The 27,456-nt window shown below is 55.4% G+C and overlaps 1 protein-coding gene and 1 long non-coding RNA gene across 7 annotated transcripts in view; one reads left to right on the top strand and one right to left on the bottom strand.

Moving 5' to 3' along the window:
* Nucleotides 1-10,192, bottom strand: part of Ptprs (protein tyrosine phosphatase receptor type S) — a 64,501-nt gene extending 54,309 nt beyond the window's left edge. For all 6 annotated transcript variants that reach the window (XM_085833034.1, XM_085833036.1, XM_085833037.1 and 3 more), the window contains exon 1: nucleotides 10,031-10,192. The gene's annotated coding sequence lies outside the window, so the exon portion shown is untranslated. The remainder of the gene's footprint in view (nucleotides 1-10,030) is intronic.
* Nucleotides 10,193-22,088: 11,896 nt separating this feature from the next.
* LOC110284398 (uncharacterized) lies at nucleotides 22,089-23,296 on the top strand. The gene is made up of 3 exons (XR_002376926.2): nucleotides 22,089-22,284; nucleotides 22,724-22,840; nucleotides 23,004-23,296. It is a non-coding gene; the product is annotated as an uncharacterized LOC110284398 (long non-coding RNA).
* Nucleotides 23,297-27,456: the final 4,160 nt, after the last annotated feature.

The raw sequence follows: 27,456 nt of genomic DNA, 5'->3' as shown, positions 1-27,456 counted from the left end.
GGGAGTCCTAGGGGGCTAAGGCTGGAGGTGGGGAGTCCTGGGGGGCTAAGGCTGGAGGTGGGGAGTCCTGGGGGCTGAGGATGGGGTGGGGAGTCCTGGGGGGCTGAGAATGGGGGTGGGGAGTCCTGGGGGGCTGAGAATGGGGGTGGGGAGTCCTGGGGGGGGCTGAGGATGGGGTGGGGAGACCTGGGGGGGGCTGAGGATGGGGGTAGGGAGACCTGGGGGGGCCTGAGGATGGGGTGGGGAGTCCTGGGGGCTGAGGATGGGGTGGGGAGACCTGGGGGGGCTGAGGATGGGGTGGGGAGACCTGGGGGGGCTGAGGATGGGGGTAGGGAGTCCTGGGGGGCTGAGGATGGGGTGGGGAGACCTGGGGTGGCTGAGGATGGGGGTGGGGAGTCCTGGGAGGGCTGAGGATGGAGGTGGGGAGTCCTGGGGGGCTGAGGATGGGGGTAGGGAGTCCTGGGGGCTGAGGATGGAGGTGGGGAGTCCTGGGGGGGTGAGGATGGAGGTGGGGAGTCCTGGGGGCTGAGGATGGAGGTGGGGAGTCCTGGGGGGCTGAGGATGGGGGTGGGGAGTCCTGGGGGGCTGAGGATGGAGGTGGGGAGTCCTGGGGGCTGAGGATGGGGTGGGGAGACCTGGGGGGGCTGAGGATGGGGGTAGGGAGTCCTGGGGGCTGAGGATGGAGGTGGGGAGTCCTGGGGGCTGAGGATGGAGGTGGGGAGTCCTGGGTGCTGAGGATGGAGGTGGGGAGACCTGGGGAGCTGAGGATGGAGGTGGGGAGTCCTGGGGAGCTGAGGATGGTGGTAGGGAGTCCTGGGTGCTGAGGATGGGGTGGGGAGTCCTGGGGGGCTGAGGATGGAGGTGGGGAGTCCTGGGTGCTGAGGATGGGGTGGGGAGTCCTGGGGTGCTGAGGATGGAGGTGGGAAGTCGTGGGGGGCTGAGGATGGATGTGGGGAGTCCTGGGGGCTGAGGATAGCGGTAGGGAGTCCTGGGTGCTGAGAATGGAGGTGGGGAGTCCTGGGGGGCTGAGGATGGTGGTGGGGAGTCCTGGGGGCTGAGGATAGCGGTAGGGAGTCCTGGGGGCTGAGGATGGAGGTGGGGACCTGAGCTGCAAGGGAGATCATATATTCACAAGAATCTCAAACAAAAGCCCCTCAGCCTGTCAGCCCAGCTCCAGCCCTTATGGTAATGAGCAATGAATTACCCACAATGCCCGGCCAAGCGCAAGTGGCTCTTGGCCCAGATCCTAAACTAATTTCTACATGTTCGTGTGTGTATATAATTTCCCTCCCTCCCTCCCTCCCTCTTTCCCCTCATTAGCGGGAAATACAGAGGGAGGGGGCAGAAGAATCCCTGAATGGAAGGGGGGGTGCCCACCAAGGGGCCCTGGCCAGCGGGGCCAGCTGGCACGGGCCTGGGTGCAGACTGAAGGAGGTGGGATGAGGGCAGGCCTGGAGCCAGGGGAGTCTGGAAACCAACAAGCCAGATTTGGCAGCCCAGGGGGCCAGGGAGCAGTGCTGTGTGCGTGCTGTGCAGCCTCTGGCCAACTCAAGCAGCCCAGAGTTCCCCAGCCAGTCTGTGGGACCCAGGTGCTGTTCTGAATTCAGTCTGAGTGCTGCTCAAGGCACTTCCACTTTGTAGCCTCCGCCCTGGCCTCTGAAGTGACCCCTGTCCCACACACCACCATCCACCCTCCCCATGAGCACCACTCCAACTCCCTCGGCCCAGGGTCCTCCAGGGCTCCCACCTCCTTCTGTGAACTTGAGCTTCCCTCACTGGTGCAACTTGCCCTTCTACTGAGCAGGCAGACTCTGGGTTCGAAGCCTTGCTGTGCAGCCTCAGATAAGCAGCCTGGCCTCTCTGGGCAGCATACCATTATTGTAGAGCACCCTCCCTTCGCCACACCCTCCAGCTACAAGCCTGCTGTTCACTGTCAATGGAGGTGGGGCCACCTTTCTCTCATAACCCTCAGCCCTTCAGCCAGCCCCACCTCCCTCAGGAAGCCTCTGAACCTCCCATCCGGTTCTCAAGCTTTCTCCGGTGTCTCCAGAGGACTTTGCTGACTTGGGAAGGCACTCAGATCCTGTGAGCACACGCGTCTACGCACACGCGTCTACACAAACAGCAGGAAGCCGGCTTCAGGCCCCTGCTAGGCTGGGCCAGCAGCACGCTCACAACCCTCCGGAAGAAGCCTCTATAAAAGGAAGCTTATTTTGTGTGTCTGTGCACGTGGGTGCAGCTTTTGTGGAGGCCAGAAGGGGGTGTCAGGTCCCGAGCTGAAGCTGCAGTTAGCGCCATGTGCAGACTTCATGGCCAGTCAGCCACCCACCCTGGGTCCATTTCCCCAGCCATGTTCCCACCCCAGCGGTCTCCTGCTGCAGCGCCCAGCACCTGCTGTCAGGTGGTCAGAGCAGGGTCTGTAGCCCTGTCCTCATCCCAGGCTAGCAGAAGAGGAGCCCAGCCTTAGAGCCATCGGACCAGTAACTTCCCAGCACAGAGAGGGCTCAACATTTGCCCAAGGTCACAGGGCATGCCTGAGGTCACACAGCACTGGAGAAAGGAACTAAGACCTGGCTTGGGCTCCAGACAAGATGTGGGTCACCACCCCTACCCCTTACCACCTGGACTCATTAGTAGCTACATCCTCAGCAACACGTGGTCCTGTGGCTTCCTCAAACATCAAGGGGGCGGGCAATCCCAACAACAGCTATTTCTGAAGCAGCAGGCCAGCACACTACATCCCTCACACCCGTGGGTGGGCAGCGCCCGCCCCGAGGAACTCAGGACCAGGCTATTTCTGGAGGCCAAGGTGAGAAGCAGGGTGGGAGGAGGGGCTGCAGCCTGGGGCTGGCCAGGGCCAGAGAGATCAGTCAGTCCCTGTGGAGAGGGGCCCTACTGTGCGCAGGTTGGAGCAGAGAATACAGCTACCAAGCACAGGCTCCCGAGGAGGTGGAGCTGTCTGGAGGCTAAGGCCTGAGCTGGGGAGGGAGGGGAGAAGGGTGGGGAGAAAGGGAAGGAGGGAGAGAAAGGAGAGGAGGGAGGGGAATGAGATGGGGAGGGGGGAGAACTGAGGGCAAGGGACCAGCAGGGCCTGGGGGCTGCTGGGAGGACGTGGAGGGTGGTGGGCAGAGGGAGGAGCTGAATGAGGAGTTGGGGTGGGGGCTGGAACTGGGTGCGCACAATGGGAGGGGCTTTGCTGAGCCTGGGGACACTGGAAACTGCTTTTCTCCTGGCAAGCCCCAAGCCGTGAGATGAGCCTAGAGAGAGGCCTGAGGGTGCTGATAGGCAGGATGGTGGGGACTTGGCAACAGGGAGGGGTCCCCAAGATCACTGTCAGTCTGAGCACGGCCCATCAGTACCAGCTGTGTGACTCTGGACACTTGCATCCCCTCTCTGACCCTCGATGGAAAAGTCTGTAGTTTTCTCAAAGCAAAGCAGCTTGATGAATTTGAGAGTACTGTGCTCAAAGCACCCAGCGGGGAACCTGGGCCTGGGCAAGCACCCGCAGGGACTTCGTCCACAGTCACCCTTATCCCCATGAGCACCGCATTCCCAGAGAACCCCAGGTTTTGGGGTGGTGCTTCCCATTCGCACGCTCACAACGTGAGCTTAAGGTGGCTTAAGGTGGCTACAGGAGCACCGCCGGCCACCTCCGAGCTGCCTCCCCTCACACTACCAGAAACCCTGCAGGGACCGCGATGGCCCGGTCACCCTGTCACCCCGTCCACGTTCGCGGGGTCACCAAAGCCACCCGCCGCGTCCTGGCCCCTCCGGCGCCGCCAACAATTTGTCTCTTTCTCCTCTGTAAACAAATGTCAGGAAAATAAATAGTTTTAAACGGGCTCATTAATTGAGTTCAGGAAGGAGCCCCTCCCCCAGGCTCCAGCGGCGCAGTCGGCAGGACGGGAGAGGGAACACGGGAGGAGGGACAGGGAGAGGGGAGGACACGGGAGAGGGGACACGGGAGGGGGAACGCCGGAGAAGGGACACGATAAGAACGCGGGAGGAAGATGAAAGGGGGACATGGAAGACGGGCTGGGTGGGGGGCGCTAAGGGAAACAGGAAGGGGTGGGAACACGTGAGGGGTGGGAGGTTCCCCATGCTGCCTGATGTCACAGAACCCCCGGTGCCATCTCTTCTTCCTCCTACTGGAGAAACTGAGGCTGCAGTCCATAAAACATTCCAGGGCCTTGAATCTGGAGCCTTGTTCATGTGACTCCCTGAGCCCCACCTGAACCTGGAGCTCGCTGATTGGGTGCGCTATGGCCCCTCCCCCATTCCCAGCGCCCGGGTCATAGGGTCACGAGGTCACCAGGTCACAGTGCAGCACCTCAATGTTGACCCCTCAGGCACTGGATGGCTCCACTCTGGGCCAGATGCCACTGAGTGCAGCTGAGAGAAGTCACATGAGCACCGAAGTCCACCCAGCAATCCCCCTGCACCTGCTTTCATGGCCCTTGGCCAAGGCCAGAAGGGCACCAGGACGATGACAGCCCAGACTTAAGCCCCTCTCTTGGAAAAGGTCATGAGGCCGCATGGCCAGGGAGATGTGGAAGATGCCCTGGGAATCTCAGCTGCTGGAAAAGCATACTGACCAGAGACACTTAGCAACTGTCCCAAGATCACACAGCTAGAGGGAACAAAATCCAACTACTGGGCTCTTGTCCAAAGAGGAAAGAGGACTCTGCGGGCTCCATGGAGTCGCCGAAAACCACTTTGTGCAGGACTCAAAGGCCCCAGCCTTCCAATACTCTCCCCTTCCTTGTGCATCAGTTTCTCCACCTGCAAGACACAGGCTCCACTCATGGGGCTCTGGAACCCAGCATCCAGCACCTGGTGCCCATGGCTCCCTGGAAGCTGGTCCTCGGTCACAGAGTTGATGGTTCTGCCAGCTGTGTGTCCATGGAAAAGTTGCTAACCCTCTCTTAGCAGGGCCTTATCTCTCTGTGGTCTTGGTGCCTGTACCAGGGCTCACCGGAATGTGAAGGACACGGAGGTCCAGGCTCCTGGCACCCCCACCCACTCGTCACCAGTTGTCCTCCAGTCACTGAAGGATCCCTGGGATAATGTAGACACAATGCACTGACAGCTGGGGAAACTTAGGGACAGGCATGACTCCTGTGTAGATGTGTCCTGGCTTATGGAGGGCGGTGTTGAGGAGGGGGGCTACTCCCAGACTTAAGAGTTTTTGTTCGCTCCATTAGGTCCTCTGGAAGCTAGAGACCAGGGGACTGGAGTAAAATGCCCAATTTCACGCCAACGGGGGGTGTGACATGTGACACAAATTGAGTACTGGAGACACAGATGACATGTAGCTCAGGCTAGCCTCAACTGCAGGCCCCCCCCCCACGTAGCCCAGGATGACCTTGAACTCCTGATCCTCCTGCCTCAACCTCCTGGGTGCTAGAATGACATTGACCACTGAGAAGCTGCTCTTTCTGTGCCTTCCTGACTCAGTTTCCCCCTTTTAACTACTGGTAGGTTCCAAGCCTACTCTACTGCACTGGCCCAGCTGACTCCACACTGAGTGGTGTGGCCTCAGGGACATCCTCTCCCTCTCTGGGCCATCCCTCCCAGACCCTTTCCTCAGATCTGTTGTCCCTGCTAACGCTGGAGAATTCTGGGAAACCGGCCGAGAGTGTTTCCTCTTTGAACTTTTTAAAATCAACTTTTTATTTTATCCATTTTAGCGACGTGGCTTCCAGCATGTGGCCACAAGCGCTTAACCGCTGAGCCCTTTCGTTGACCCCCTTTCTGGATGTGATAGTCCAGGCTAGCCTCACACCTCTGAGCCTCCCATCTACGGAGCTGTAGGCAAGCCGGTCCCTCCAGGACTCTGGGAATCCCAGAGCCCCGCGGAGGTCATTCCCGCCCACCTTGGGCCCCTAACCGCCCCGCAAAAGTGGGGCAGCCTGGTTAGGCAGCCAGCGGCGGGGAACGCCCCAGTTTGCAGCGCTGAGTCATCCGACGCTGTGGAGGGGCTGCGGATGAGGCTGGGGGATGCCAGGGAGCATAGACTCAACAAGAACTCTCATGCAAAACTCAGTAACAAACCTCAAGGCAGCAGGACACCCGTGGTCCTAACCGCTGAGCGCCCAATGTATACATTCCCGACAAACCCTGGGGTGGGTAATGTCTCTTTTATTCACAGAGGAGGGGAAAACACAATAGCACAGAGAAGTCGAGCTGTCCCTAGACCACAGCCAGCAAACCGCAGACATGGGATTTGAACCTTTGCACGGTCCCTTCTCTAACTCCCAGAGTACCACTCTCGGGCTGCGTGACGGGAACACGGGGATCCTCTCCGGGCCACCACGAAAGTCAGAGCGGCGCCATCCTCACCGCACATCCTTTTATTTGCTAATCAAGGGGTTAATTATCAGCTGAATTCGATTAAACACCCACAGGCGTGGGGCGCACAGGGAAACAACCCCACGGAGGCGACATCCGATCCAGCCCGCGCGAGGTCACGGAGTGGCTTCCCCTTGGGCAGCCTGGGACAGATAAGGTGGCAGCGAGCTGAGACACAGCTTAGTCTGGAAACGCAGCAGGGGTGGCACAGCAGAGCACGGGGGGGGGGGGGAACAGTGAGGTCACCCTAAAGCAAAGGGGATCTCCCAAAAGGGGGGAGGGGCTTGAGTCAGCTCTAAGGAAGCGGGTAAGGACTGAGTGCAGGGCACGGACCATAGAAGCCCTCTCAACTACAGGTCCCACGGAGAAATGCGTCAATCCCTGGCCGCAGCTCGGGCAGGCGGAGGGGAGGGGGCGGGGCAGCACAGAAGGAAGAAGAAAAGACTAAATTAAAGCGGAGTCGACTGTCGCCTGAACGCATGGAAGATGACACGACACGACACCTCGGGGCGTCAGAGACAAGGCGCTATTATTTTTTTTATATGTAAGAAAAACAGGGAAGCCACGCATGGCCACGGAAATCAAGATGGGGCGACCCTGACATCACTGTCGTGCTGTGCGACCTCAGACAAAATTACCCTCTCTGGTCACTCTTCGCAACCCCAGCTCCTAATCCCAAAGGTCAAAGAGCCCCCTGCGCCTCACACGCAGGTCTCCCAATTCGTGGTCCTCGCTGCCCAGCTGCTCTATCCTCCCCCCCAGCAACCCCTTCTTCACTGCCCTGCAGCCCTGGCTCCCCCAGTAGTCCTGCCCCTCCCCCAGCCCCACTGTCCCGATTTCAGGGGAGACTCTGCCCCTGTTGGTGCGTCCCGGGTCTTCGTTGAGGACCCTCCGGTGGATCTTGGTCGTAGTGTGGCTGTCCGTCAAGTGCAGTCTCCCCCACGACCCCCAGCACCGGCCACAGAGGACAGAGGAAGGGCAACCTCCTCCTCCCGCGACTTCCAGATTCTGGGACTTCAGGTGCAAGGGAGAGGAAGTGGCGGGGACCTGGTAGCCTTTCCTCATCCAAACGCTGGACCAGAGAGGGCTAGAGATGTGCTCTGGGATGCACAGCGGACGGAGAACAGTCCTATCTTAGGCACATATCTCTCCCTCACGAGGGACCTCGGTTGAGGGACACCCCCAAAAGGAAACCACAACCACGCAACATTCTACTATCCCAACCAGATCCCAAGACTCTCCCCTCCAGCTAAGTCACAAGCAGACGAGTGGGGCTCAGGACGACAGACAGGGCTCAGCGCTGCTAGGTGTCCCCCGACCCGGCGGGTTTATAAATATCTATCTTTATTTTTAGGCTTTTCCTCCGGCTCGCCCCCACCCCGAACTTTCTCGATGCGCCCTCCTTCCCCCCACGCGGCGGCTGAGACACAGGGAACAGGTGAGCACGGGGCCAGCGAGACAGGGCCACGCGGCAGGTGGGGACATCAGCGAAGCCACAGGTCCGCGGACACCGAGAGACACACAGAGTCAACGCAGCAGGGGAAACGGAGTCACCAAGAGGCACTTGGCCCCCTGCGAGTCCACGAGGGACGCGAAGACACCCCGACTTCCTGGGGTAGAGACAAGGGCTCCAGAGGCTCTGAGACTAATCCAGTGTGCGGAGGGTCACAGCCACACTGCAGCGTGGGGACCGTGGATGTGGGGTCCCCTTCTGTGAACCTGCCACACACCAAGAGCCCCCAATCCCATGGGACCCGCGAACAGACCTCACGGCCTTCCTGGCCACACCCGGTCGGCATCGCTGTCCCCTGCGGGCGCCGCCCCAAGACTGGCACCTGGCCACAGCCCCCCAAGCCTCTGGGGACACGGATGTCACCCTCCAGGGCGCGATACCGGCCGCAGAGCTCGTCTGGAAGCCCGGGCTCCCGCGACGGTTCGTTCGCCCTGAGCCCAATTAGGAGGATGCTCAGGGCAATCTCAGTGGCGGGTGGCTGGTTTCCCCCGGGGGACTGGGGGTGGGAGAGCCATCCCCAAGAAGAAATGCAATGTCATGGTGAGGGTGTGTCCCCCCATACTCCTTGGGGCCCCACAAGGGACAGGACAGGAGTTTGTGGGTCTCTGGAGACCCAGGCGCGATGGGCAGGGAGACGGACCGGAGGCCAGGCACAGACATTATCTGGGACCTAAGTGTCCCCCCACTGTTCCGAGCTGGGGACTCTGAGGTTGGCCGGGGCGGGAAGCCGCCCCCAGCTCCAGCTGCCCGCCTGCAGCCGCCAAGAAATCAGCTGGCAGAAGGCAGGAGCAGGGACAGAAGGCAGCTGGAGATTGACAGGGGGAGGGACACAAAGAAAGGAGAAAAGACCGGGCAGGGGGGAGGGGAGTCTATGCAAATGGCAGCTCCCACTACCCGGCCTTTAATGAAGGAAGGAGTCGCAGCTGGCGAGAGAGGCCAGAGCCCGAGTAGGAGGGTCCCAGGCTAGCCCAGACAAAGCAGACAGCCGTTCTCTGCACCGGAGAGACAGCAGCACCCCCCAGGGGGGCACAGAAGCCAGGACTCAGGATTCAGGTGCAGAAAGATGGGTGAACAGATGTGTCCACCAATCTAACACCCTCGGGACCCCTCTTGCTCTGTAGCAGACTCTTTGGATCTCCGAGTGCCCATCCAGGCTTGGGACACCTCAGAGGTCTCCGTGTGAGCATCAAGGACGGTTTATTGGGGGAGGGACATCCTTGCTCAGGTTGGAAAGTGAGCGTAAGGGAACCCCTGCCAGGCCAGGAGACACCCGGGGAAGTGACCGTTAGGAGGTTCTACTGGAGGGAGCGACGAGGTGAGGGGTGACCGGGAAGATGGGCGCTCACACCTGCTGCAGGTTTTCGGGGGCATATGGAGGCAGATTTGAGAGCAGGGAAAAGGGGTAACGCACAGGGATTTGGGGGGTGTGGCAATCAAAAGGATCCTCGCTCATAGTGGTGCTGGGGTTTGGGGGTGAAGAGGCTCCACGATGAGCGGAGAACTTGGCCCTGACCCAGCTCGCATTGCAACCGGGGGTACCTGCTCTCGGACCCCATTTCCTTCTGCGCCCCAGTCCCCGCCCCCGGTGACGTCACCACCCTCAGCCAGTCGGGGGGCTCTTGGGGTGTACCGGGGGCCTTAGGGCCGCAGGCTGGCTCCCCGGGGTTCCCCACAGGCCCCCGCATCGCGAGGATGAGGGTGGATGAGGAGTCCCAATCCCAGAGCTGGGGGAGGTCGGGGGTTGGGGGCGCCCGGACTGCAGAAGGGTGGAACCGAAGCCCCAGGTGATCTGAGGCGCCTGGCCCGGTCTGCAGCTCCAGACGCTGACACCGCGCACCGCACACCGCGTCCCCGCCCGGCTGGTGCAGTCGGTGACCCTGGGTACGGGCCAAGTCGCCCGCGCGCGTCCTCATCCCTCCTGGACCCTGTCTCTACCGGTTTCCGTTTCTGTGGGTCTCTGTCCCTCCGGGTCCACATCCCTCGAGGTCCCCATTTCTCCAGCTCCATCCCTCCAGGTCCTCCACATCCCTCTCCTTCTTGCAGAATCCGATTACGGCTGCAGCCCGGACCCCCTTCGGAGCACAAAGGCCGAGAAGCTTGGAAGCACAAAGCCGGCGCCGCCCACCCCGCCCCTGTGTCCCCCGTGCGCCCCGTGCACCCCGGTACCTGCGGGCTCCGCATGCTGCTCCCGGCACCGGGTCGGCCCGGGCTCCGGCGGCTCCGCGTGTGCGCGCGGCCCGAGCTGCCTGGCGGGCGGGGCAAAACCCCACTGCGGCTCGCGCGCCCCCAGCCGGTGACGTCACCCCTTCCGCCGCCGCGGCCCTGGGGCCTGGCCGTGTACAGTACTGCGCCTGCGCGCAGAGGCCTGCCCAGTGAGGAGGCGCTGTTGGGTCACGTGCTTCAGGAGCCTGTAGAAGGCCCGGGGAGCACGTGGGACGTGGGACACGTGGCCCAGCCTGTCTCCTCTGGATTCCTTTTAAACTCAAGTTCTGGTGTAGCCCATGCTGGCCTCAAGTTACACTGAGGATGACCTGAGCCTGCTGCCTGTCTCCCCACTCTGCTTCCTTTGGCCAAAATATCCTTTCCCTAAAATCTTTCCCATCAAGCCCGCCTTGCTGGCTGAAGAGGCTGAAGCAGGAGGACGTCGTTTTTGAACAGCCTGGGATAACAATGAATTCGAGACCAGCTTGGGAAAAGGAGGATGAACTGGGCATTAAAAAAAAAAAGTGGGGTTGGGGCTCAAAATGGCTCGGCACATAGAGGTGTTTGCAGCCCAAGCCAGAGAACCTGACTTCAACCCCCAAAGTCCCACAGTGGAAGAGAGATCTGACTCCTATGGCGCTGACCTCCACATGTATGCACACACCCATGTCCACTGAGTTACTAGACATTCCAAACAGATGAAATGCAGCAAAAGACTGAAAAACACCTTAAAGAAAAGAGTAGTCACGGGCATGGGGTGCATAACTTTTTGACAGCAGCAGGAGGATTGCTGCAAGTATGAGTCCAGTGTGGACTGCACCCGAGACCCTGCCTCAAACAACGAAACGATTTTGTTTTACAGTCTGGGTTTTTCCCCCTCTGGAATTCATTCATTCGGGCCCAGAGCTGGAGACATGAGCAAGAGCCTGGAGCCGAAGAGTCCGGGCGGAAGGACTGGGTCATAAACGGGGGAGAGCGCCATGAATAATTGACAAGGAGCCTAAATTAAGAACAGGACTTCCCAGAGCCTGCACCGCGGCCAGTTTAGCAGAGCCGGCTTTGTCCTCTTGCCTGACTGGGGTGACCCTGATTGGCGTACCTGGTGCTAGTCGAGACTGGAGCGTGTAGAAGGTGCCAGAGGTTTGCATAGTGTTCAGGGGCCCTTAGTGTAGTTTCTCTCGTGCACTGCAGGTACTTGAAGTTTGGGTACTCCGTGGAGATGTCTGGTGTTGCACACGGGTGTCACGTCCTTGCATAGTCCCTGCAGGTGTGTGGCACTGTTGTCTGCACACAGTGTGTACTCATATATTATGGAGCTGGGTGCTGGCAGGACTGGCCATGCCAGAGCAGACCAGCCGTCCATCAGGGAGGGAACCAGGCCTTGCCTTGTTTGTCCGAACTGAGTAACCGCTTCTGCCCCCCGGTCCTCGTGTGCAGCGAAGGGGAACATGTAAACCGCGGGTCTGAGAGTCTGGAAGCTTCCAGTGGCCATTCATCCCCTCTTAGATCCCTGCTGTGTTAAATGCCATTTACACAGAAGTAACAAAACAGAACAATCGGCCCGCAGCTGACAGAGCATAGACAGGCAACAATATATCAACCCAAAGCGGGTTATGTGTTCAGCCACTTAGAGCGGCCATCGCTACCTCTGCTTCAGTCAGAGCAGCAGCCTCCTCCTGCTCCTCCTTTGCCCCTACTCCTCCCACACAGGTTCCAGCCTGCCCCAGGGCCCTCATACATGCTGGTCCTCAGCCTAGTAAGATGTTCTTTTCGCTGTTCAGAGACGACCATTCCCAGAACCACTTCCTGTCAGACTGTTCCCAATATTGTGCTGAAGAGGTATCCTCACAATCAGAAATGCTATGACCCTCAGTTTGCTTCTCATGAGGCAGGCTCCTTGCTCGGGTTGTGCCTCGATGTCCTGTCTCTGTGTGGCAACAGCTGGTGACTTAGGGCTGTAGGAAGAGTGAGGTGAGCCATCCTACCAATCACCTAAATTGGTGGAGCCTAGAATTCCCCAAGAGAGGCTTGGGGGCATGGCTCAGGCGGCAAGGTCGGGGTCAACGCTTAATTTTGCACAATGATTTCGGCATATTCTAACTGTCACTGTTGTTGCACCCAGCCCCCTAAGGGGAGGTACTGAGCAGTGACCATATTTGAGCAGACCAGCAGAACTGGTCTTCTCTGAGGGGGCTGTGTTGGGCCCAGGGCGGGACCCAGTGGGCTCTAAACTTCTGGTTTCTGCCCAGCCTGGCACACACACGAAGGGCAGTATGACTCTTTGTTGGGTGAAAAGTTCGCTCTGGAACATTCCTTCCCTCCTGAGTCTGTGGGGATGGAAGGGCTCTCTCCAGATGCCCACGCTCTTCTTGGCAACTTCCAGTACCCGGTAATTATTTCCTCTCTTTTTCTCTTTTTCTCTCTTTCTTTCTTTCTTTCTTTCTTTCTTTCTTTCTTTCTTTCTTTCTTTCTTTCTTTCTTTCTTCCTTTCTTCCTTCCTTCCTTCCTTCCTTCCTTCCTTCCTTCCTTCCTTCCTTCCTTTCTTTCTTTCTTTTCTATTCCAGTCGAGTGTCCAGTGTCCACAAAAGGCTTCTTCTAGCCGAGTAGGGATTCTGTGATTGGAGCTCATGCCGCCAGGAGGCAGAGACAGGGGGATGAGGGACTTAAGAATCAACCTCGACTGTAGAATGAACTTAAGGTCAGCCTGAGGTAAAGAATTTTTTTTTCTCAAAATAAACATACCAGAGTGGCTCGAATGCCATCATAGGACAGAAACTCCAGCACGTGTCTACAAACACAATTCAAAGCCTTTGCTGTCATGGGTGGCTGGTACAGGTTGGGAAGGCCACAGTCTGTGATTCAAGGGTGCCCAGAAAGTGCAGCCCCCAACACCCCTGTCACAGCAGGAGAAACTGAAGCTGCCAGACAAGAGGCATTGTGGGGCTCTGGGATATGTTTAGGATTTGTTTGTTTGATTGTTTGCGACAGAGTTACACTTAGCAAGGTTGACCTCAAATTTCCCACCTTCTTGTCTCATTCTCCTGAAGGCTGAAATGACTGGTGTGCACCATCACACAAGCTCTGGGCTAAGCTTGCTCTCCGTTGACAAACGCCTGTGTTGTTAGAAAAGGCCCGGGACGGGACAGAACCCAAGCAGGAGGAGCCCAGAAACCTTTGTGGCTGCAGCAGTTCCCAGGAGGAGGGAGCAGGAGGGGTGGGGCAGAGTGGGCTGCAGGAAGGGCTTGTGCTGTGGAGGAACCTGGGAGTTATGGAGGGCAATATGCAGAAAGCGGACCCTGTGTTCACTGCTGCCCTCTGGTGGTAGCTACAGTAGCTGGCACGTGAAGGAGCTGCCTGAAACCCCAAAGCTGGACTCAATGATTACAGACAGTCTCTGTTCCACCCCACAACCCCCTATTCCTGGCACACTGTCCTCCAAGGATCTAGCTATGGTTGGTGTTCTGTGCAACAAAACAGGCACAGGGAGGTCAAAGACCAATCTGGTGTCACATGGCATAGGCGGGAGTGTAAACCCAGTTCCTGTATGCTGGATAGAGTTTAGGCAAACCTGGGCGAGAGGGGGACTTGGTCTTGAGATGGGGTCCTCTTTGCCCTGGCATGAAAGGTTCCTGAGAAGAAGCAAGTGGAGTCCCCCAGCTCCTAGACTGACTGGACTTGCATGTTCCTGCTCCCGGGGCCGAAGTCTTGCTCCTGGTGCAGAGGGGCCGTGACAGGTTTGGGCCCCTCGAAGCCTTACACAGTTTTAATTCTTATTTCTCTGAAAGAAGGACCCTGGAGCCCTGCACACAGTTTTCTCACCCATTATCCTCTGGCTATTCTTCCTGTGCTTCACTGTGACCCTACTCACCCATGTCCCCAGGTCAGCCTAGGGCCAATCTTAGATACCTCCCCTTGTTGGGACACAAAGACCCGATGTGGGGCAAACATGTGGTTGCTGGAACAGAATGTTCAAAGGCCCTGGGGCTGAAGAACACAGGTCTCCAGAAAGCAGAGTTGAAGGGCCCTCTGTGGAAAGGAGGGAGTGAGTCACACCCATGTGCCCTCCATTGTTAGATTGTCATCGACTTGATCAGCTGAGGGGGGGCAAGGGCTTCTCCAATCGGCACATGTCATCTGCTCAGCACCCTCAGAGTCAAACTTGGGAGTCAAGTGACAGTGGAAAAGCGAAAGGGAAAATTATTTTTAAATCCTCACTTCTCAGGAGGATAAAGGGACACGCCGTTCCAACTTGGTGAGGGTTGGGGAGTGCCCGGGTGTAAAGATGGACACTTCCTGTCCTCAAAGCTGCCTACACTGGGTCCTCCACACTGGTGGGAGTTCAAGGCTCCATGCCAGCGCTGGATAGAGGCTATGCAGGCCACAGACTACCCTTTCCTCAAAGGTCACATCAAGGTCACGCTTGGTCCACATAGGTTCCTCCCTGAATCCTGCATTTTAGTTTTGTTGTTTCTTTGGGGGTGGGGGAGGCATCACCCCATATGTAGCTTTCAAAGAAAGTTCTGAAAGACTCAGGGACAAGCTGATATATCTGAGACCATGTCTCATTAAAACATAAATATGCTGGGGTGGGGGGTGCTGTCGCAAGCCTTTAATCCCAGTACTCAGGAGGCAGAGGCAATTGGATCTCTGAGTTAAAGGCCATCCTGGTCTACAGAGTTCTAGAACAGCCAGGGCTACACACACACACACACACACACACAAACAACAACAACAACAACAACAACAACAACAACAACAACAACAAAGCAAAGCAAAGCAAAGCAAAACAAACAAACAAACAAACAAAAAAAACCAACAAAAATATTATGAGCATCAGTCTCAGAGTTGCAGGAAAAGAAATTTTAGAATCTACTAGTGCTGTCTGCTTATTGGCTCCTGGAAAGAGCTTGGTTGTTGATTAGTGATGTCTGCCATTAATCAACTAGAACATAGGGGTCTGTGTGTTAGTGCTCCCCAGGGTCAAGAGGCAGTTTCTGTTCATAGAAACCACTTTACAACCTCCAAGGAGAGCATTAAAAGAGTTGTTGGCTGTCCTTGTCTGTACAGGTAAGTGTGGAGCTTCCTGGGACCCTATGATTGCTGGTTAAGTTGCTTCTTGTCTCTGATCCTTGTTTTGTTTTTTTTTTTTTTTTTCTTCTAAGAAAGGACTGAGGAAAGAAAAAAAAAGAAAGGACTGAGAAGCCTTGCCAGTCTGGGGTTATTGGTGGCTTGCTGTGCCTGCTCCAGGCTACTGTGTAGAGCTCAAATCAATTCATTTGCAACTCCAGCCCCAGGGCTGAGGCCAACTCTGCTCTGGAGATCTCAGATCCCCTCAGCCACATCACACAGCTGCGTTCTGCCCCCCTCTCCCCACGTCCACACTTGGTGACAGCCTGTGAGAGATGGAGGCAGAGGGGTCCTGGGCGGCTGTCCACACACCTGCCCTCCATTCACTGTCCCTTGCCTGGATGGCCCCTGCCTATGCCTGGTCACACTCCAGCGGTTGGCCCTGTGTCCCACCGCAGCGTTTATGTCTGCAGGTGGCCCAGACAGCATTGCCTGCTTCAGCACTTGGCAGAGACCTGCTTGAGGCAGAGGGAGAAGGGACATTTCTCAGTTTGGGCACTGAGTGGTCTTGTCTTGAGCCTCTGTAGCCTAGACTGGCCTTGAACTCATAGCAGACCTCCTGCCTCAGTTTCCCAAATTGCTTGCATAACAAGCAACTGCAGCCATACCCAGCTCCAGCTCTGTGGACTATTTCTTGTGGTATTGTCCAAAAAAGGCAGGAGAAAGAAAAAAAAATGCAGCCCGGAATGGGTACTGCATAGCTGTGACCGCAGCACTCAAGAGGCAGGGGCAGGTGGATCTCCACAAGTTCAAGGCTGACCAAGTCTGCATAGTGAACTCTTCTCAGCCACAACTTCACACTGACACCTGTCTCAATAAAATAAAAAAAGATGTGTATTAATATGTGAATGTGAGCTGGGCATGGTGGCACACATCATTAGTCTAAGCACTAGGGAGGAGGAGGCTGGCAGATCTCTGAGTTCAAGGCCAGCCTGGTCTACAAAGTGAGTTCTAGGACAGCCAGAGCTACAAAGAAAGAACCTGCCTCAAAAAAAAAATCAAAAGAACAACAAAAATATGTGATTGTGTAGAAGGGCACAGGGCGACACAGTAGCAGCAGAACATGATAGGATCAGCCATGTACCCTGAAGCTCAGGGGCAAAGGACTGTGGCAGTGGCCCCTGGGACAGGGCACTGGGCCCATAACACCATGTAGGTTCTTCTGAATTCACAACAGCAGAGAAATGTGATTAAAATCCTATTTATGATTTGGATCTGCTGTGTGACTTTTTGAGAGTCACTCTATCTGTGTCTCACCACTGCCCTCATCTACAAAGCAGGATGGCGAGTGGCTGGGAAGACTGCCTGCTCTTCTTCTTTGACCCTGCCCGTCCAGAAGACCTCAAAAACTCCATTCTTTGGGCTGAGCCAGGTTTTCAGTTCTTGGCACCAGCCACAATCTCCTCAATGGTGATCTCACCCCTTCCTCCCTCTCCTCCCTCCCCTTTCTCCAGGGAACAGCCTTGGAGCAGGTGACGCAACCTGGGGAAACTGAGTCCCTCAGGTCAGGGGTACTCCCACCACACCTGGCTTGGGAGAGAGGGAGGGAGGGATTGAGGGAGGCGCACACCCTTCAGGCACTGTGTGCTCAGGGGAGGGGGAGGGGAAGTGTCTCCCTTTTCCTAATTAGCCTCTCAGAGGAACCTGTTGCCCAACAGAGGAAGAAGTCCTAGGCAGGGCAGAGGTGGCCTGGCTCTTCATCCTTGGCCCGTAGCTTCTAGATCAAGACCTGTCAAAGCAAGACTTAGCATTTTCTTTTTCAATCTTCCTGGAGATCATAAGAAAACAGTTTCAGTGGAGTCCTTAGGACCTGACCCGGTGTCTCACTTCGAGACCCTGGGTATGTCAGCCCAAAGGCTTCTGTGTCACAGGTAGAGGGTAGACAGACTGACCAATGTCACCACACAGTGATCTGTCCACAGAGGTGTGAGATTCAATCACGTAACGCATCCTTATATGCCAGGGTGAATCTCAGAAGGAGTGACTGGAACCCCGCTATCCAGAGAGGGAAATCGAAGCAAGAAAGGTCTGGTCACAATGGTGTTGGGACTGGAGGGGCTGAATATTGGATTCTGTACCTATAAGACAGCAACTAATGATGTCATTACCTTGGGAGTCTGCAAGTGGGGGGATAGGGAGAGCCAGTGACAAGGAAGGCAGCAGGGGAAAACTGTGCAGGACACCTGGTTGGGGGGGGGGGCGCAGCTGACGCTTCGGGGGGGGAGGGAGGTGACAGAGAGACAGAGATGGGGAAACAGCCAGGGTCTAAAGAAATGACAGGGTCACAGGCCATGGACCAACGAGGAGCTGGTTGGATGGATGGGAGGATAAGGGTGGAGGGATAGATGAATGGGAAGGTGGGTGGATAGATGGGTAGGTAGATGGATGGACGTTTGGATGGATGAACAGATATTTAGATGGATGGATGGGAGGATAGGAGGATGGATGGATGGATTGATGGATGGATGGATGGATGGATGGATGGATGGATGGATGGATGGTTGGATGGATCAGTGGATGGCTGTTTGGATGGATAGATGGATGGATGGCTGTTTTGGTAGATGTTTTGATAGATGGATGGGTGGATGAATGCGTGGCTTGAAGGATATGTAGGTTGATATTCTTAGTTCCACTGATCTATGTCAGTCTCACATCCTATCTGACCTTTGCTTCTGATCTGAGGTCCTTGGGGAATCCTTGGTCCCTTCTCTGCCCACATCGCTACAGCTCCACTTCCCTGTGAGTTAAAGCACAAATGCTCCTCTCATCCCTTTAAGCAGTGCCTGATCTCCCCATGCTGCCCTCTTCCATCTCTGGCTTCCACTGCCTTTGTTCCACCCACAGGCAATGTTCAGGCTGCCTTGGGCCCTCTGTGCCCTCTCCCGGTTCCTTTGTCAATGCTCAGAGACTCTTCTCTTGGCCTCTCCATGGCCTCCACTCTCTTGGGTCATTTCCCCTTAGTCTGTTCCTGATACTTGTCCTTATGGTGACTTTGTTTCCTCTTCTAGCACATTCCATGGGCTTCTCACACAGTCTTCATGAATGAAGCAGATTTAGAGGCTGTGGCTGTGGCTGTGGCTGTGGCTGAGGCTGAGGCTGTGACTGAGGCTGTGGCTGTGGCTGTAGCTGTGACTGTGGGTGTGGCTGTGGGTCAGTGACCATAGTGCTTGCCTCACAAAACTGAAGATCTGGGTTCCAATCCCAGGCACCACTCAAAGATATGGGTGTGGTGCCCTGTAATGCAGCCTTAGAGACTCAAGCCCTGGAGGGTCCATGAGGCTTGATGACTGGTTCACCCAATAAACAAGTTCCGGGTTCAGTGAGACTCTGCCTCAAAGAACAAGAAAGAGAATGGGCAACAAGGATCCCTGACGTTATCCCATGGCTTCTGCCTACATGTGCTGACATTAAAGACTAAATATATGGGGCTGAGGCAGGACTCAATGTGGTCAGAGCACTCGCAGGCCTGGCAGTCTCCAGGTAAGCCAGTTCCAGGCTAGCCCTCATAAGGCCTTGCAGGCATCTGCACTCAAGTACTTAGGTGTGTGCATGCTCACACACACACCCATGAAATAAACCTATTTTAAGGGAGACACACCCATGTGCTGAACAGTCTATGTCTGGCAAGACCTCCCCATGAGACCTGCACATGGTGAATTGAAGGGCAGCCTGAACTACGGAGTAAAACCCCTGTGTGCAAAAATGGTAACAGTCAGAGAAAAACTGAAAAGACAAGACACCTGCCCCTTGACAGCAACAGAGGTCTGGCCTTTGCACTCACCATCTTGCCTTGGCCTCTGCACATCCTCAGCCTCCCCCACCACACACACACACACACACACACACACACACAAGCCTCATCGCCCTCCCCTCCCCTCCCCTCCCCTTCCCCTTCAGCCTCCTCTCTCCTGGCTGCTATCCCAGTCTGATGGCTGACCTTCAGTGCGCAAGCGTAAGCCTTTCGCACCCCAGCCCAGCCCACATGAGCCTGGGAAGAAATGTAAAGGTCGTGGTCTATAATTGAATTTTCTTGGAGATAAAAATAGAATCTTTGTAATCGGTTAAATGGTGCCGAGGAAGGTGGGGCTGTGCGGGGATGGGGACACCGGTTTGGGGGGGTTCCTGTAAGGGCAAGGGGAGGCCCGCTGGGGAATAGGGAAGTCTTACATGGTCCCAGGAGTCTTCCCCAGCTCTGCAGAAGCCTAGGGGGCTAGCCTAGAAGCAAGGGGGCGTTTCCAGAATTTTCTCCTCCACAAAAGGTAAGGAGGGTGTGAGATTTGCTAGGTAGAGGGAGGCAGGATACTCATCCTGGGTCCTGTGTCTGCAGAACCACCCATGACTCCCATTCTTCTCCCCATGGGGCTTCCTTCTGAGTTCCCACCTCAGAACGCAAGTTCTTGCATTTGGAATGAAACTCATCAGGGCAGACTGGCCTTCTTTCACTTCCAGGAACACCTTCACCACACACAGCAGCACCCAGGACCCAGCAGGCCCAAAGCCTTCAGATGAATCCAAGCCCCACCAGCATTTGTTTTTATAAATAAAGTTTTATCGACATACAACCCTGTTGTTTGCAGCCAGTGTCTGCTTTCAAAGACCCTCATAGATCAGGGGTGAGGTGGGGAATTCTAGGAACATTTTTGTTTCTAGTCGGCCTCCATGGAACCTAGGGTGTCCTCGTGTGACGGATGAGAGTGAGATGTGGCTGCCAGGTCACAGCCCTTGAAAGCCCTTACCTGGCCCTGTGCCCTGAGGCTGGTGATATTTGCGTCTATCAATCTCTACCATCCGTTAACCGGCCTAGTGAAGCGATTAGCATGTACATTTTACATGGTCCCATTCTATATTCCTTCACAGGGGAAGCATTGTAACTGTCACCCCACACGTTAGGACCTCATTATATATACTCAGTGGTCACCTGGCAGGTGTGATCACCTGGCCAAGTGATCGTCAGGTTCCGACAGCCTCTAAGCAGCACCCAAGCCGCCATGAGCACCGTGAGAGCAGAAAGTCACAACCCCGTCTTCAGAGGACACTGTCCAGATGAGATGTGCACTCCAGAGCTGTAAATCCTGATTGCAGTGTAACCGTGCACAGAAAGTCACGTTCTGCTGGCAGTGGTGCCTGGAAGCAGGGCACTGCAGCCTAGAACTCACTATTAGACCAAGCTGGCCTTGAACTCAGAGACCCACCTGCCTTGGTTTATTTTGACACAGTGTCTCTCACTCATCAGGCCTGTGAGGCCCAGGCACCTTCCTGTCTCCTCTGCAGGTTTGATACTCCAGACACCAGCTACACCAGACGGCATGCACGTGGTTTCTGGGGATCGGAATTCAGTTCCTCTTGCTTTCTCTGCAAGAACTTCAACCCCGGATCCATCTCCCCGGTGTCAAGGTTGCACCAACTGGGAATCCATGAAGGAATCTGAGAGAAGCATTTTCTAGAAATTTCTTCAGAGGAGAGGGAGAGCAAGCACCCACAAGCAGGATGCCCTGGGGATCTGAAGGTGTTTTTGTTACACAGGCTGTCACAGCTTTACTGACAGCTACACATCACAACAAACAGTCCACGCTCCCACAGAGGTTGGTCTCCTCCTGCTGGATTCAGAAGCAAAGCCAAATGGGAAGACCTTTACTCTCCTGGTTTGTCAAGTTCTGTTCTGTGGACACATTGCAGAGCTCTTCAGCTGGGCAGGAGCCATTGTGCCGTGGCTGCTCAGCATAAGAGGTTCCAGTAGGTTCTATGGTAAGTCTTGGCAAAAAAAAACAAAAACAAACAAACAAACAAAAAACACAGAGCAAATATAGCTGGAGAGACGGGGAGGGTCTGGGGTGATGTGTGTCCCCTGTCCTGGGGCATTTGCACTGCTGCTGAATTCTCCCCAGCGCATTTCACCCTGCTCACTTTCTGTCTGTCCCCAACAGCTGCTGCCAGACTTTCCTGCTGTTTTCTTCATTGTCTGGTTGCTGGGACCTTGTCTCATATACATTTGGTACTCAATACCTGAATGAATCAAAGGCCGAGGGAGAAGGATTGCTGAGGTTTTGGGGCCAGGTATTCCCCACCACACACTCCCCTTTCTGAGGGCTTTTCTGTCTAGTGTGGGTGGTGTCCACTGGGCTGCGACAACCTCCTGCCGGGATCGCTGTGCTGGCATGGCCCGACATTTGTTACCGGGATGGAACATCTGGACCGTGTGTGGCTGGCAGCTGGTAAGGAGCCACAGCGGCAGGCAGCCAAGCGATGACGTCTCCGCCGTGACACGCCCCCATGATCAGGCAGAGCCCCCCTTCCACGCTGCGCCCCCCCCCCCCCCCAGTCCGGGCCACAGGGCCGCTGTGGACAGCTCAGCCTGGATCAGGTCACCTCGAGAGTCTAGCGCCCTCTGGTGTGGTTTGGACATGTTAGATATAGCCTGGGCTTTTGCACAGCTTCATGGCTGAGCCACACCCTGGCCTCCTTGACCTTGTTTTGGGGGACAAAGTCTGGCTAAGTAGTCCAGGCTAGCCCTGAGCCAGGTTCCTCCCCCAACCCCCGACTCCTGTGCCCCAAGTGAAGGCTCTATCTAGAAGCAGGAAGGCCACGTGAAGGCCCAGACTCTTCCTTAGAGGTTTTGTGGTGTTAGGGAGAGCGGCTGAGGGTCTCCCAGACGAATCCTCCCACGAAGCAGTTTTATCCGGTCCCTGGGCCCCCTGGGAGCCAAGGAGTTAAAGCCAGGATTCCCATCCAGACCTGGAGAAAGGTGCCCAGGCCCTAGCAATGACCCTGCTGCTGACCTCTGCTGGCAGCAGGCTCAGCCAATGAGGAAGCGCAGCGGGTGCCGAGGAAACGGTTGCCATGATACCAGGAGCCGCTGGTCTCTGGAAAGGCTGGTCTGAGGGTGAGGGGCTGGGGAAGAGGGGTTGCTTGCTGCGTAACCATAGCAACTCTGCAGCCTCAGGGCACCCGGGTGCTCACACCCATTCCCCCTAGAATACCCAGAGAAGGGCGATCTCTGCCTTGACTCAGACTGGGAAAGTGAGGTTCATGGACACCTGTCACTTCCTTCTGCCTACTCTGGGTTACAGTCTTGGAATAAAAACCCACACTTGGTATGTGACAATGTCAGGAAGTCCCTGGCAGGGGGAGGGTGGGGATGGATTTAGAAGACCAAATTTATGGACCCTGGGGGATTAGCTGGAGTAACCCTAGAAGGCTTCCTAGCAGAAGCACCTTTATAAACCTCCCCAAGTGCTGTGAGGCCCCAGCCAGGGCCACCCTGGCACCCACTGATTCCTCCTCAAGGATTCTCTAGCCAGGTGATTGTGCATGCCTTGGGAGGCAGAGGTAGGGGAATCTCTGTGAGTTCCAGGCCAGCCTGGGGATTACAAAGTAAAATCCTGTGTCAAACTATCTAAATGCTAAACCTTGCTAATGACCACTCCAGTCCTCTCCTGCACAATCAGACGGGTCATTTAATTCCAGGACAACCTCTGGTCTGTTCATCTGTCTCCTCCTGGCTGTGCTAATCATCCTTTCCCCTTATCACAGCAGCAAGAGCCACAAGCTCTAGTCACCTTGTGTGTCTGCCCCAGCCCAGGCCTGGCAAGGTGGCAGGAAAGGCACCAGACCTGGGGGAAGAGCATGTTCAAAGGCTCCAAGAACAAGGTGGGACATAAGGGGGACTTACTTAATGGCAGCACACAGACAGGGATTAGGGGTACTGGGGCACCCTATGGGGCGTCCCCTCTCCAACCTCTTTCCAGAGTCACCTTTGTAGTAAAGTCATGTGGGTGTCTTCTCCTCTTGATCCTCACCTCTGTCTCCTTAGGCTATGACCCAAGACTGACTCAGAGTGACAATGACATGAAAATCAAGGTGCTGGAGAGCAGAGATACTCTGCAGTTAACAGTATGCAAGGCTCTTACAGAGACTCTGAGTTCAGAGTCCCAGCACTCTTGCTGGGCTGCTCACAACTGCCTGAGACTGGAGCTCTGGCCTTTACATACCTGCCTCACAGACTGTAAAAATAAAGTCAACTGAGGGCTAGAGAGATGGCTCAGTGGTTATGAGCACTGGCTACTCTTCAACCCCTCTGAAGAGTCAGGTGGTCCTGAGTTCAGTTACCAGCAACCACATGGTGGATCACAACCATCTGTAATGGGATCTAATGCCCTCTTCTGGTGTGTCTGAAGAGAGTGACACATGAAATAAATGAACCTTTTTTTAAAGTCAATTGAAAGAAATTGGATAATAATTATCACTATTTCCCCTCTTAAGGGCCTCAGCCAGGGTTTCCAGGAGTTTCTGTGTTTAGGAACAACTGCATGCAGGACACCATGTGCCTTATTATGAATGAGAGTGGGTATTGGGACAGGCCTCCGTGTACCCCGGACCATCCTTCAGGTAGTGGCAACCCTCCTGCCTCTCAGCCTCCTAGTATTGAAAAGTACAAGTCAACCTTTTGACTGTTTAGCTTGACCACTCCTGAACCAATCACAGTGATGTGCTTGCTAATCACAGTGGGTGTAATTTGGAGGGGACAGAAGTTCCCCCACAGCAGAGCCAGACAGTGTTTGTCACTGGCATAAATAGCCAGAGTCTGTCTGGAACTTCAGCTCAGTATGAAGGGCTATGTGACGGCCAGACGGTGTTTTGCCTTCTCTGTTTCTCCATTGTTTGAGCAGAGAGAATTTGATGAGATGAGACAATGTTTGGAGGTCAGTGGAGGTTGTTGCCTCCCTTTCAGACCGTCCTAGAACCTGGGCTTCAGTTACAATGGGGCCAAGTCACAGATGGCCAACCACAGGGCCATGCCATTAGGTCTATGTGACCAGCACAGAATACAGCCAAGCCAACCCATCACATGCTCCCCCAGACCTGCTCAAGCCTCTCAACATGGCTGTCCTCCCTGTATCCACGGGGTTTGAGGATTAACCCTGAGAAGAGTCAACTCCATCTGCCCACAGCCTCCATGGCTCCCACTGCCCCAGGGTCACAGCCAAGGCCTCCCTGCAACTGCCCTTGTCCCGCCCCCCCTGCTCCCTCCTCTCTGTGACCAAGCCATAAGACCTTTGCACAGCCACATCCCCTGCCTAGGATGGATGCCTCAGAGGCGCCTCTTTTCCCTCACCCCTCCACACACAGATCCTGCCTGGCCCAGCAGCAGGCTCTCCTGCCTCCCTCCCACCCCACTCTCTAGTGTTTTCTTTCCTGCATCACACTTCTCAAGTGTCTCTGACTCACTAGTCCACCCCAGCCATGGTGGAGCACTGGCGCAGACTCTTTCTGTCTAAGCTGGAACGCCAATTGCTGTCTGAGCCTACAGCTGCCGCCTGGTTAAGCTCGGCTTCTCCAGTGTGTGAATATAAATGAACACAAATAGGTGTGCTCCTTGCACCAACTTCCCAGATGAAGAGACTGAGGCACAGCGGGGCTAGGCTGTGTGGGTCAAAGGCTGGACTTTCATGGACTCACTGTCCACCATGAAGCTGTTTCCCAGCTGGAGTAAGAGGTGGGCAGGGAGGATGGTGTGGGTGGGTCCGCCGCCCAGTCCTGACTCACTGGCCTGGGTCACTCTGAGCCTGGATCACACAGCTGTTCATTGGGAGGGGGGTGCTTACTCATTTCCATGGCAACCACGTTGTCGCTTTTCTGACTAGGGCTGTGATGAAGGGATGAAGTCCCTTGCCACCCACGCCCGAAGGAGGGAGGGATGGGGGGGGGCACTGTCCCTAAGGGTGACTTTCCCTCACATGGCAGGCTTCCTTAGATACATAGTCCCTAAAGGAGAGATTGCCTTGGATGCATTTCATAGCACCTACTGTGTGCCCAGGGTGGACACAGTATGTACAAGCTAAATGCTTTGGAAGGGAGGAAGGTAATGGCGGGGGATGGGAGGAGGCAGGAGATTGTGGGAAATGTTTCCATGTCAGTCTTTGCCAGCATCTCATGTGGCAGCAAAACCTCTTAGTAGTCCATTGTCACCATCACATAACCATCAGCATCTCACTATGGCTCTCATGTCTCCCCAGAGACAGATGGGGGGGCGGGTAATGGGAGACTAGGAAAGCTGGAGGGGGCTGGAGGGGCTGGAGGGGGACTGGAGGGGCTGGAGGGGACTGGAGGGGGATGGAGGGGACTGGAGGGGAGCTGGAGGGGGATGGAGGGGACTGGAGGGGGCTGGTAGGGGCTGGAGGGGATTTGAGGGGACTGAAGGGGAGCTGGAGAGGAGCTGGAGGGGGCTGGAGGGGGCTGGAGGGGATTGGGGGACTGGAGGGGGCTGGGTTCTTGCCTCACACTCTACCCCATGGATGAGTAGAGCTACCCAGTGCATAGGAAAGTCCAAGTTGAGAGTCTGACAGGATTTTCCTGGACATGAGAACTGTCAAACTGGATGGGATTGCTTATTGTATGTGGGAGTGAGGTTCCTCTCATGGTTTGGGGGAGCATGCCTGAGCTAGAGGGTGGAGTGGGGTCAGACAGTCCAGCCTGTGTGGAGCCGACACCTGATGTTTTAGAAATAGACCACCAACAGTTTCATGGGGACTTGTTGCCTGTACTTTAGGAGAAGGGAGGGAGCCTTGTGAACATGTTTCTGCAGAGGAAGAGTCAGGCCAGTGATGCCTGTGGCTTTCCAAGCAGAGAGTCCTATACCAGAATTGCTCAAAGCCCTTGGACTATAGTCTCAGCCAAAGGGCAGCACAGCCATGTGTGGGACTGAGCCCTATCCCTGGTACATCAGATGGCAATCTGACCTGGGGACAAGAGAGGGAAGTGAATGACTGCCTAAAGGTCTCACAGGTTAGTGTCATGTGACCAAGTTCATCTGGTGGTGCCAGGGTTCGGTAGTGAAGCCTGTACCAGCCTCAGTTTACCCAATATTAAAGGGAGAGGCTGTGCTTCCTGATGTGGGTGATGGTGAGGAGCTGCATGTGATGCTGAAGGGCTGGGAACACATGCCAAGGGTTGTACCTGACCCAAATGTGCATGCTGTGCATGATACCCCTGAGGACACAGCTGTGCATCCAGCCAGTGACTCTGATGTGTGCAGTGTAGCTGGGGGTTCCAGAAATCCCCTCTATCTTCCACATGGGCCTTGAAAGGGGTGTTCCCTGCCCAAAGTCAGCTCCCAGCTGCTGCAGGAAAATTCCTAGGAGTAACAGACACAGTCCAGCCACTCAGGCTTTGTGATTCATTCCAGCTCATCATTTTCCTCTCTACCTGGGTCTTTCTGCCTCTGTCTGTCTATCTCTGTCTATCTCTCTCTGTCTGTCTGTCAGATCTGACCTTCAAAGCCTCACACCCTCCCAGATGCAGCCACAGGGAAGGAGAAACCTCAGACCCACAACACACATATGCTATCACACACCAGTCTGTTACGATTAGTGGGTCACCAAGACACAGAAGATTATCAAGCCAGACACCTGCCTGACTCCCTCCATGCCTCAGTGTCCCTGTGGTGTGGTGTGGCTCTCCCATGCCTGATTCCTGAGGGCCCATCTCCATTCTGCACTGAAATAAAAACCTCATTAGCCCTTAAACACCTGCGAGGAGGAACATGAGGTATGTGAATAATTTATATTGTGAGTAATTTTAATATTTTATAATAACTCTGTTGAGTCATTTGGTTGTGTGCCTGTGTGAGTGGTATTAAGACAGAGACAGTGCCAGGTCCAACCACTACCACCACTGCTGACTGGCTCAGGTGACAGGTTTCTGAGAGAGAACCCAGAAGTGAGAGCTTGGCCCATGGGAGGTGGGAGTGAAGAGGGAGAAAGGAAGAGAGATATATCAGGAAAGAGGAAGAGGGAGAGACAGTCTTAGTTATCAAAGGTGACCAGGCAGCACTTGGTGGTTTGGGGACCAGTAAGCAATGCCTGTGCTAGGACCTAGGAAACCTATCTGTTTCTATCCATTGGTTAACTCTCTAACTGCCCTTGCTGCATTTAAATTAAGCCCCAATTTCTAGGACTGGGGCATAGTTCAGAGGCAGACCCCTTTACCAATATATACAAAACCCTAGATCCCATCCTTATCTTCAAAATATCTCCAGACCTGATGCTCACCTGTCATTCCAGCCCATGGGAAGTGGAGGCAGAAAGATCAGGAGTTCATGTAGCAAGTATGAAGCTATCCTGGGCTACATGAGACTCAGTTTCAAAAACCATGTATGAAACATAAACAAAAACTTCTCCACCACTCCAATCACACAAAACACCTGCTGTCCTCTGATGCACAAGCATGTTTTGCCACAAAACCTTTGCACTGGAATTGCCTTCCTC

This window comes from Mus caroli, unplaced genomic scaffold (genome assembly GCF_978045245.1).
Source record: "Mus caroli unplaced genomic scaffold, Mus_caroli_1 scaffold_18, whole genome shotgun sequence".
Lineage (NCBI taxonomy): Eukaryota > Metazoa > Chordata > Mammalia > Rodentia > Muridae > Mus > Mus caroli.
Note: the sequence above shows the minus strand (reverse complement) of the source record. Positions and strands in the feature narration are given on the sequence as shown.